A 12130-nucleotide genomic window follows, 5' to 3' on the forward strand; every position below is an offset into this window, starting at 1 on the left:
GCTATTAGAAGCCAACAATAACTTTGACCTTGGTTTTATACTGGAATATGAAAATTCACCTATTGATACTGTATTCTGGTAATGTGGTATGAGTACCAGGATACCTTGTGGGGTACAGACATTTAAATTAAAATTTGTCTCTCAAGAACTTAACAAGAACTAAATCCTTCTACCTAGCAAACAATGGATATTCCTTGATATGAATTCACCGATTGACCGCGGTTATCTGTACAGTAAAATTTTTATTCGCATTGTAGGACTTAAGATTATATGAGTACAAGTGTAGCTTGTGGGGTACAGAACTTAAACGTGATATAAATATACCTTAATGCATCTAAGTGGAAGCCTTAAGTAGATGCCTTCATTGCTATGAGTAGCCTACAATAACTTTGACAGTGCTTTATATACAGGATAATTTAAATTCACCTATTGATGCTGTATTCTGGTCATGTGGTATGAGTGCCAGGATACCTTGTGGGGTACAGACAGTTAAATTACAATTACAATATGTCTCTCAAGAACTTGATTAGAACTAAATCCATCTACCTAGCAAACAATGAAAACTTCAATATAAATTCATCTAATTGACAGCAATAATCTATACAGAATAAAACTTATCATTCGCATTGTAGGACCTAATATTATATGAGTACCAGTGTAGCTTGTGGGGTACAGAACTTAAATGTGATATAAATATACCTTAATGCATCTAAGTGACAGCTAGAGTAGATGCCTCCATTGCTATTAGAAGCCAACAATAACTTTGACCTGGTTTTATACTGGAATATGAAAATTCACCTATTGATGTTGTATTCTGGTCATGTTGTATGAGTGCCAGGATACCTTGTGGGGTACAGACAGTTAAATTACAATTTGTCGTACTGTACTCTGGTCATGTGGTATGAGTGCCAGGATACCTTGTGGGGTACAGACAGTTAAATTACAATTTGTCTCTCAAGAACTTAATAAGAACTAAAGCCATCTACTGTACGTAGCAAACAATGAAAATTCTTCAATATAAATTCATCTAATTGACAGCGATAATCTATTCACAAAAAAATACTTATTATTCGCATTGTAGGACCTAATATTATATGAGTACCAGTGTAGCTTGTGGGGTACAGAACTTAAATGTGATATAAATACACCTTAATGCATCTAAGTGGCAGCCTAAATTAGATGCCTTCATTGCTATTAGAAGCCAACAATAACTTTGACCCTGGTTTTATACTGGAATATGAAAATTCACCTATTGATGTTGTATTCTGGTCATGTTGTATGAGTGCCAGGATACCTTGTGGGGTACAGACAGTTAAATTACAATTTGTCGTACTGTACTCTGGTCATGTGGTATGAGTGCCAGGATACCTTGTGGGGTACAGACAGTTAAATTACAATATGTCTCTCAAGAACTTGATTAGAACTAAATCCATCTACCTAGCAAACAATGAAAACTCTTCAATATAAATTCATCTAATTGACAGCAATAATCTATACAGAATAAAACTTATCATTCGCATTGTAGGACCTAATATTATATGAGTACCAGTGTAGCTTGTGGGGTACAGAACTTAAATGTGATATAAATATACCTTAATGCATCTAAGTGACAGCTAGAGTAGATGCCTCCATTGCTATTAGAAGCCAAACAATAACTTTGACCCTGGTTTTATACTGGAATATGAAAATTCACCTATTGATGTTGTATTCTGGTCATGTTGTATGAGTACCAGGATACCTTGTGGGGTACAGACAGTTAAATTACAATTTGTCGTACTGTACTCTGGTCATGTGGTATGAGTGCCAGGATACCTTGTGGGGTACAGACAGTTAAATTACAATTTGTCTCTCAAGAACTTAATAAGAACTAAAGCCATCTACTGTACGTAGCAAACAATGAAAATTCTTCAATATAAATTCATCTAATTGACAGCGATAATCTATACACAAAAAATTACTTATTATTCGCATTGTAGGACCTAATATTATATGAGTACCAGTGTAGCTTGTGGGGTACAGAACTTAAATGTGATATAAATACACCTTAATGCATCTAAGTGGCAGCCTAAAATAGATGCCTTTGAACATTGCTATTAGAAGCCAACAATAACTTTGACCTTGGTTTTATACTGGAATATGAAAATTCACCTATTGATACTGTATTCTGGTAATGTGGTATGAGTACCAGGATACCTTGTGGGGTACAGACATTTAAATTAAAATTTGTCTCTCAAGAACTTAACAAGAACTAAATCCTTCTACCTAGCAAACGATGGATATTCCTTGATATGAATTCACCGATTGACCGCGGTTATCTGTACAGTAAAATTTTTATTCGCATTGTAGGACTTAAGATTATATGAGTACAAGTGTAGCTTGTGGGGTACAGAACTTTAATGTGATATAAATATACCTTAATGCATCTAAGTGGAAGCCTTAAGTAGATGCCTTCATTGCTATGAGTAGCCAACAATATTTTTTACAGTGCTTAATATACTGGATAATAAATATTAACTTGTTGATACTATACTCTGATCATGTGGTATGAGTGCCAGGATACCTTGTGGGGTACAGACAGTTAATTACAATTTGTAGTACTGTACTCTGGTCATGTGGTATGAGTGCCAGGATACCTTGTGGGGTACAGACAGTTAAATTACAATTTGTCTTTCAAGAACCTAAAAAGAACTAAATCCATCTACCTATATAGCAAACAATGAAAATTCTTCAATATAAATTCATCTCATTGACAGCGATAATCCATACAGAAAAATAATTATCATTCGCATTGTAGGACCTAATATTATATGAGTACCAGTGTTGCTTGTGGGGTACAAAACTTAAATGTGATAAAAATACACCTTAATGCATCTAAGTGGCAGCTAGAGTAGATGCCTCCATTGCTATTAGAAGCCAAACAATAACTTTGACCCTGGTTTTACACTGGAATATGAAAATTCACCTATTGATGCTGTATTCTGGTCATGTTGTATGGGTTCCAGGATACCTTGTGGGGTACAGACAGTTATATTAAATTAAAATTTGTCTCTCAAAAACTTAACAAGAGCTAAATCCTTCTACCTAGCCAAAAATATACCTTAATGCATCTCTGCGGCAGTCTAAAGTAGATGCCTTCAGTGCTATGAGTAGCCAACAATATTTTTTACAGTGCTTTTTATGCCGGATAATAAATATTAACTTGTTGATACTGTACTCTGGTCATGTTGTATGAGTGCCAGGATACCTTGTGGTGTACAGACAGTTAAATTACAATTTGTAGTACTGTACTCTGGACATGTGGTATGAGTGCCAGGATACCTTGCGGGGTACAGACAGTTAAATTACAATTGGTCTCTCAATAACTTAATCAGAACTAAATCCATCTACCTAGCAAACAATGAAAATTCTTCAATATAAATTTAACTAATTGACAGCGATAATCTATACAGAAAAATAATTATCATTTGCATTGTAGGACCTAATATTATATGAGTACCAGTGTAGCTTGTGGGGTACAAAACTTAAATGTGATAAAAATACACCTTAATGCATCTAAGTGGCAGCTAGAGTAGATGCCTCCATTGCTATTAGAAATCAAACAATAACTTTGACCCTGGTTTTATACTGGAATATGAAAATTCACCTATTGATGTTATATTCTGGTCATGTTGTATGAGTGCCAGGATACCTTGTGGAGAACAGACAGTTAAATTAAATTAAAATTTGTCTCTCAAGAACTTAACAAGAACTAAATCCTTCTACCTAGCAAAAAATATACCTTAATGCATCTATGCGGCAGCCTAAAGTAGATGCCTTCATTGCTATGAGTAGCCAACAATAACTTTGACAGTGCTTTATATACTGGGTAATGAAAATTCACCTATTGATGCTGTATTCTGGTAATGTGGTATGAGTACCAGGATACCTTGGTGGATACAGACAGTTAAATTACAATATGTCTCTCAAGAACTTAATAAGAACTAAATCCATCTACCTAGCAAACAATGGAAATTCTTCAATATAAATTCATCTTATTGACTGCGATAACCTATAGAGAAAAATACTTATCATTCGCATTGTAGGATCTAATATTATATGAGTACCAGTGTAGCTTGAGGGGTACAGAACTTAAATGTGATATAAATATACCTTAATGCCTCTACTGTAAGTGGCAACTTAAAGGAGATGCCTTCATTGCTATGAGTAGCCTACAATAACTTTGACAGTGCTTTATATACTGGAAAATAAATATTAACTTGTTGATACTGTACTCTGGTCATGTGGTATGAGTGCTAGGATACCTTGTGGGGTACAGACAGTTAAATTACAATATGTCTCTCAAGAACTTAATTAGAACTAAATCCATCTACCTAGCAAACAATGAAAACTCTTCAATATAAATTCATCTAATTGACAGCGATAATCTATACAGAAAAAAACTTATCATTCGCATTGTAGGACCTAATATTATATGAGTACCAGTGTAGCTTGTGGGGTACAAAACTTAAATGTCATATAAATATACCTTAAAAATAATGCATCTAAATGGCAGCCTTAAGTAGATGCCTTCATTGCTATGAGTAGCCAACAATAACTTTGACAGTGCTTTATATAATGAAAATTCACCTATTGATGCTGTGTTCTGGTCATGTGGTATGAGTGCCAGGATACCTTGTGGGGTACAGACAGTTAAATAACAATTTGTCGTACTGTACTCTGGTCATGTGGTATGAGTGCCAGGATACCTTGTGGGGTACAGACAGTTAAATTAAATTAAAATTTGTCTCTCAAGAACTTAACAAGAACTAAATCCTTCTACCTAGCAAAACATATACCTTAATGCATCTAAGTGGCAGCCTAAAGTTGATGCCTTTATTGCTATGAGTAGCCAACAATAACTTTGACAGTGCTTTATATACTGGATAATAAATATTAACTTGTTGATACTGTACTCTGGTCATGTTGTATGAGTGCCAGGATACCTTGTGGGGTACAGACAGTTAAATTACAATTTGTCGTACTGTACTCTGGTCATGTGGTATGAGTGTCAGGATACCTTGAGGGGTACAGACAGTTCAATTACAATTTGTCTCTCAAGAACTTAAAAAGAAGTAAATCCATCTACCTAGCAAACAATGAAAATTCTTCAATATAAATTCATCTCATTGACAGCGATAATCCATACAGAAAAATACTTATCATTCGCATTGTAGGACCTAATATTATATGAGTACCAGTGTAGCTTGTGCGGTACAGAACTTTAATGTGATATAAATATACCTTAATGCATCTAAGTGGAAGCCTTAAGTAGATGCCTTCATTGCTATGAGTATAGTCAACAATATTTTTTAACAGTGCTTTATATACTGGATAATAAATATTAACTTGTTGATACTGTACTCTGGTCATGTGGTATGAGTGCCAGGATACCTTGTGGGGTACAGACAGTTAAATTAAATTAATATTTGTCTCTCAAGAACTTAACAAGAACTAAATCCTTCTACCTAGCTAACAATGGATATTCCTTGATATGAATTCATTGATTGACCATGGTATACTGTACAGTAAAATTTTTATTCGCAACGTTGGACTTAAGATTATATGAGTACCAGTGTAGCTTGTGGGGTACAGAACTTTAATGTGATATAAACATACCTTAATGCATCTAAATGGCAGCCTAGAGTAGATGCCTTCATTGCTATGAGTAGCCAACAATATTTTTTACAGTGCTTTATATACAGGATAATGAAAATTAACTTGATACTGTACTCTGGTCATGTTGTATGAATGTCGGGATACCTTGTGGGGTACAGACTGTGAAATTAAATTAAAATTTGTCTCTCAAGAACTTAACAAGAACTTAAACTTTCGACCTAGCAGACAATGGCAGTTCCTTGATATGAATTCATCTAATTGACAGCTGTAATCTGTTCAGGAAAATACTTTTTTACTCCCATTGTAGGACCTAAGATTATATGAGTTCAAGTGTAGCTTGTGGGGTACAGAACTTTAATGTAATATAAATATACCTTAATGCATCCTTGTTGCAGCCTAAAGTAGATGCCTTCATTGCTATTAGAAGCCAACAATAACTTTGACCCTGGCTTTATACTGGATAATGAAAATTCACCTACTGATGCTGTATTCTGGCCATGTGGTATGAGTGCCAGGATACCTTGTGGTGTACAGAAAGTGAAATAAAACTTCAATTTGGCTCAAAAGAACTAAATCCTTCTACCTAGCAAACAATTGAAATTTCTTGATATGAATTCATCTAATTGACAGTGGTAATCTGTACAGTAAATTTATTCTTTTCATTGTAGGACCTAAATATTATATGAGTACAAGTGTAGCTTGTGGGGTACAAAATTCAAATGTGATATAAGTATACCTTAATGCATCTAAGTTGCAGCCTAAAGTAGATGCCTTCGTTGCTATAAGATGCCAAACAATAACTTTGACCCAGGTTTTATACTGGAATATGAAAATTCACCTATTGATGCTGTATTCTGGTCATGTTGTATGAGTGCCAGGATACCTTGTGGGGTACAGAGAGTGAAATTAAATACAATTTTTCTCTAAAGAACTTAAATTTTCGACCCAGTAAACAATGGAAATTTCTTGATATGAATTCATCTAATTGATAGCGATAATCTGTACAGGAAAATACTTATTATTTGCATAATTATAGGACCTGAATATAATTTGAGAACCAGTGTATGGCTTGTGGGGTACAGAACTATAATGTGATATAAGTATACCTTAATGTATCTAATAGCACCCTAAAGTAGAAACCTTCATTTACCTTGTGGGATACAGACAGTGAGATTCCATTTGTTTCTCATGACCATAACCTTCAACCTTGCAAACAATGCAAATATTACTTTGATAAATAAAGTATTAACTGGAGATGACTTCATGGGCCATTCCACGTTAGAGCCAAATTTGACAAAAAAAAATCGATCTCCTCCTCACTCGGACATGTAGCTTAAGTCAGAAAAATATTTGCTTTATGCTTCTATCTGCAGTTGTGTTATGACAATTGGTTTAGCTACTCTCATGCTGTATGAGATAGCATGCTTAAGTACACATCACGTAAGTTGCGCAGAGAAAAGAACAAAATTCTACTTCTTTGAAGAAACCAAGAAATCCTGTGGAGTGTTATGGAAAAAGAGCATGTGGAGGAATAAATTCAAGGCCAACTCTGATTGAAATATGTTATATGTAGGTTTTGGCAATGATACTACGTCATGCGTCTTGCATTGTAGAAAACAATCTAAGACCAAGTGATAGTTCACTGGAGGATGGAGGGCTTGGATACCATATTGGGGGAAATGAGCCCATTTGACAAACCTGATTGGCTTCTTCACTTTTCCGCAGCAAATCTGCCATATAATCAAAGGAAGGCTTCTTATAAATGTACAAGACCATAGTATCAACTGAAATTGTTGAATATCGAGATAGTGATAATTACACATAACAGAATGAATTGCGTATTAATTGCAACAAACCCTGCATCAAACAGCCAGATGCGTATTCCTACGTCAGGACACTACGGGAGAGAGAACAAGGAAATTTTCAAATAACAGTGACTAATGGCAATAATGCGACAGTTTGTTTCAGTATTGGATCATAGAAACGAAGTATGGTAAAATGTGGCCAAGACATACATACAAAGTATGCCAAACTGTAGCAGCTGGACGAAACAATTTGGGGGAATCCCGAAGTGACGTCAATTGTGACATCACTCAAAATTACCCCACAGCTGTGGCCTCGCTAACCATTTAGTATATACACCAGCAGAAAACCAGCACATTTAAGATCTCAAGACATTTATGGTTCGCTTATTATTACCTAATTTGACCAAAAGGTAGAAATTGAGGACAATCTTACCTAGGTTAGAGAGAACAAGGAAAACTTCATGTAGCCAACCGGAGACTAGTGGCAATAATGCAACAGTCTCTGCATGAGAGTCCCATGCTATGGACCACAAAATGCGCCTTAAATATGACATTTTGGCGGGGCATAATTTCCACCCATTAAATTTGGCAAATTAGATCGTTGGGAATGGTTGTGTTTGTAATGCGGAATATGAAATCGAATATCCAGAAAATAATTACCTCAGCCCATGCTCCCCCCTCCTCCACCGGTGAATATTTTTTATCCAACTGTTGAAAGTGATTTTCCCTCAACCGACCAGTGTTGGGGCCAAGGCCTCACTGCCTCCTTTATAATCACAATCCCCATTTATTGGGCCACTTCTAATAGGGCTCCTGGTATCAGTGGTTCCAGAATTCACGTTTGGAAAAGACCAAAATGAAGTGATAGTGATCAGGTACTGGTAGAGGGGCATAGGGGCAGGAACCGCCCCCCCCCCCGAACTGTTTAAGAAATAATTTTCAGGGTTCCTACATGCAAACTGGTAATATGTTAAGTCCAAAATCAAAATTCTTTTTAAGTTATTTTGATTGCCCTCGGGAGGGCGGGGGTGGGGGGTATCTACCTGTGGTCCTGAAGAGGGGTCTCAGAGAAGGGGACAATCCTTCCCCCTTGGAAAGTTGCTGCATTTAAGAGAGTTTTGAATTTTCTATAAATTTGGTAGTTTTTTAGTATGCTAAGCCCCCTCGTGGCCCCCAGGATCCACCAGTATTAACAATTTCATCTGAAAGTAGCTATGGGAATAAATAGTGAGAGTTAATAACTAGAAATGTGCTTAAAAATTGCATGTAAAACAAGCCTATCAACAGTATCCACAGTGGTACTGGGGGTGATGAGTTCTTCACAACGATACTGCATTCTTCTTATTTCATGAATCCCCTGTTCTCATTTGTTTGCCCTGTACATGCTTACCAAGGAAGGACCAATCAGAGATCCTATAGAACTTATGGCATTCAAAAGCTTGAGCTGAAAGAGTCACAAAGTTACAATCAAATTTGTGGCTTAACTCAGTTTGTTGATATTGCACATATAGAAGGTAGCAATGTCCTCACATAAGGACACACAGCAATTAAAGCTGCCTTAGGGGAAGTAATTGACCCTTTCATGGTGGATTAGCTTTCTGCCAAGGTCTTTTATTAGTTGAAACACAAAGACTTCAGTCCTTTATTTCAGTAGGCAAGGGGATTCAAATTAACTACACATGGCCTACCTTGATTGGCAGAAGGGTGAGGGTGGGAGTAGGGAGCTGCTGTTAGAGTAGCAGCTCCCTAATGGGAGGGTATCATGTTTTACTTTATTAGGTATTACTGTGTGGCAGTGGACAGTACTTGTGTCAGGGAGCTGCTACTAGCAGCTCCCTGCTTGTGTCAAACAACTTTTCTCTGGGAATTAATTTTACTGAACAGTATTATCTATCTACATGCCTATCGTATTTCAATTCAGGCTTACAATTGGTAATATCAAATTAAAGTCCAATTCACAGTTTGCTTATGAATTTCTGAAAACAAACTTCCGAAGTAGATTCAATGTTTGTTAACCTAAATTCACTCTGACCAGGTGGGTATATGGAGAAAAGCTGTCACAATCGAAAGAAATATTTCTGTTGCCCTTATGGCGGTATCGATTTACCCTAATATCACTGCGACTGCCTATTTTAGTAAGGTTCATTACACAAATGTAAACAAAATAGTCTTCAATGCAGTCCCATTCGTATCGAACACTATTTAAAATTCCACGGAGGAAACGTCTGAAATCACCTGCGTATTCATTGCAATGGAAGCAAATTACACAATTTGCAAGCTACATCGGTAAAACCGATAGAAAGATACCTTTCAAGAGAAGGAACAGCTTAAACATGAAAGTGATAGTAAAGGCCTAGGTTTATAACGGTCATAAACAACACAGAGAGATTTGATTGGCGGGTGATCTGTTTGGCGGGACTTGCATATATTGATCGAAGTTTGTAGAATCTACACCCTCCTTAAAAATTATGGCAGCATTTATTCAGTTCAGCATTTTTAACGACAGATAACTCAATAAAGCTAATGACTATTGATATGAAAAATGCACAGAAATGTGTTATTTTCACTGACATTTCAGTGCAATAAACTGGGATGGTCAAAGTTTAAATTTGGCAAACCCTGAATGGGACTGTGAAACAATTTATGGAAACATAGTAGCAATTGCTGCAGATTCTCAATATTCTATAATACAAAATCACTGAACGTTATTTATCATCAGTCTCATGTTGTGCTGTAAATGTAATTGTCTTCTTGAAAAGCTTTGTTCACTTCAGTCTTGTTATCATTTATGAGACATTAAATTCCTGCAAATGTTTCTCCATTACTAGTTTGGACAGTATTTCAGAATGGGAAAGTTATTACACCTAATTATGTCTTGAACTTAAGTATTGTGTTGCCAATTTTAAAGAAACGAGGTCTAATTTTCTAACCATACTAGAAGATATGTAAACAAGCTTCTTTTCTTCTAAGACGTATTTCTGTGTGACTGATCAATTTTCAAAAAATTTTATGTGTATATAGGCTAATGAACAAGTGGATCAGTTGCTCATTAAGTAATTGCATATATGCAAGAAAAGAGTTCGGGCATTTCGTCAGCAGACAAATGTTCTTTGTGGGATTGCACAGCCAAATGTGGGAATTGCAAACACTGCATTGCCCTGATGAATTATTTAGGGGTTGGGGCAAAAAATATAAGCACACTTTTAAAAAATAGCCCATATGATGAAATGTTTCAATTTATACTGTCAGTCCACTTCGTTTTAACATTTTGTACACTAACTTGGTTGAAATATTACGAGGTTGAGCTTTGACACCGGTTGCATGATACAAATGCGTCAGCTATCCCAGAAAGCAATTTGAGGAATTCACAGATAATCCATGTGTACAGATTTCCTGTAGACATTTGTTTCAGTTGTTCATGTGATCTGATTGGGCAACTGAAGTCTAGCAGGTAAACATGTGTTTGAGTAACCATAGAAATGAAGTTACACATATTGTTCATGAAGACTGTGTTTGAGCCCGATTTGGGCCATTTGATCCCTAAAACCGTGTAAGAGTCATAGAAAAGAACAGATTTATCAACTCCAAATAGTAACTTCTTTTTGCTTCATCATAAATACATAGTACTAGTTTCAGAATAAAAGGTTCAGAAATGGAGCGGCTGCAAAATTGTTTTAGACTCAGAAAACCACACAGAAATAATAACAGTTAACTTTGTTACATTAAACACTTTTACAGTGTTGCAAACACAGTGTTGCAAAGTGAATCTTGAATTAGCATAAATAGCTTAGCAGCTCAACACATTTGAGAGATAGAAAGATGACAACAAAGCATTAAAGAAGTGGTAACTACTTTGCACACATGTTAAATATATTTCAATTATATATTCAATTATGTTCAATAAAAACCAAAATAACTGATAATAGCAAATACAAACAATTGATAACTAATAATAACCATAATAACAAATGTGAAAAACATTGTACTCTTTGTGTTACAGGGGAAAATGAAGCAAAATACAGCAATACCTGTGTTTTCTATAAGTGAAGCTGGCATTGCCAATGTAGGAAAATACTCTGGACTTTGTTATTTTGTACAAAAATAATGGAAAGCATATGCTTATGTTCAATGCCGAACTGTGTATTCTCCTATAATGCTCATTTCCCCCACCCCCCACCCCCACATCACCCATTATCAGACACGATTTTGATCTTTTCTGCCAAAAAATTGTAGCAGAAAGTGTACTCAGTGAATACCTAACTGTGTATTCTCGGATAATGCTAGTGAAGCTGGCATTGTCACTCTAGGAAACTACTTTGGACTTTGTTATTTTGTACAAAAATAATGGAAAGCATATATGCTTATGTTCAATACAGAACTGTGTATTTTCTATAATGCTCGTGTCCCCCACCCTCCTCCCCAAAGATAGTGGAATATGCTCAATGCAAAATTATAATCTCCAATAATGCAAATGCACAATGATGATGGAATGCATATAAGCTTAATGCATTACTGTATATTCTCCTATAATGATCGTGCCCCCACCTACGCACAATTAGATACACTTTTGGACTTTTTTTCCAAAAAAATTATATTCTCCAATAATGGTAGTGCAGCTGGCATTGTCACTCTAGAAAAATACTTTGGAATTTTGTCATTTTGTACAAAGA

This window comes from Apostichopus japonicus, chromosome 14 (genome assembly GCF_037975245.1).
Source record: "Apostichopus japonicus isolate 1M-3 chromosome 14, ASM3797524v1, whole genome shotgun sequence".
NCBI lineage: Eukaryota > Metazoa > Echinodermata > Holothuroidea > Aspidochirotida > Stichopodidae > Apostichopus > Apostichopus japonicus.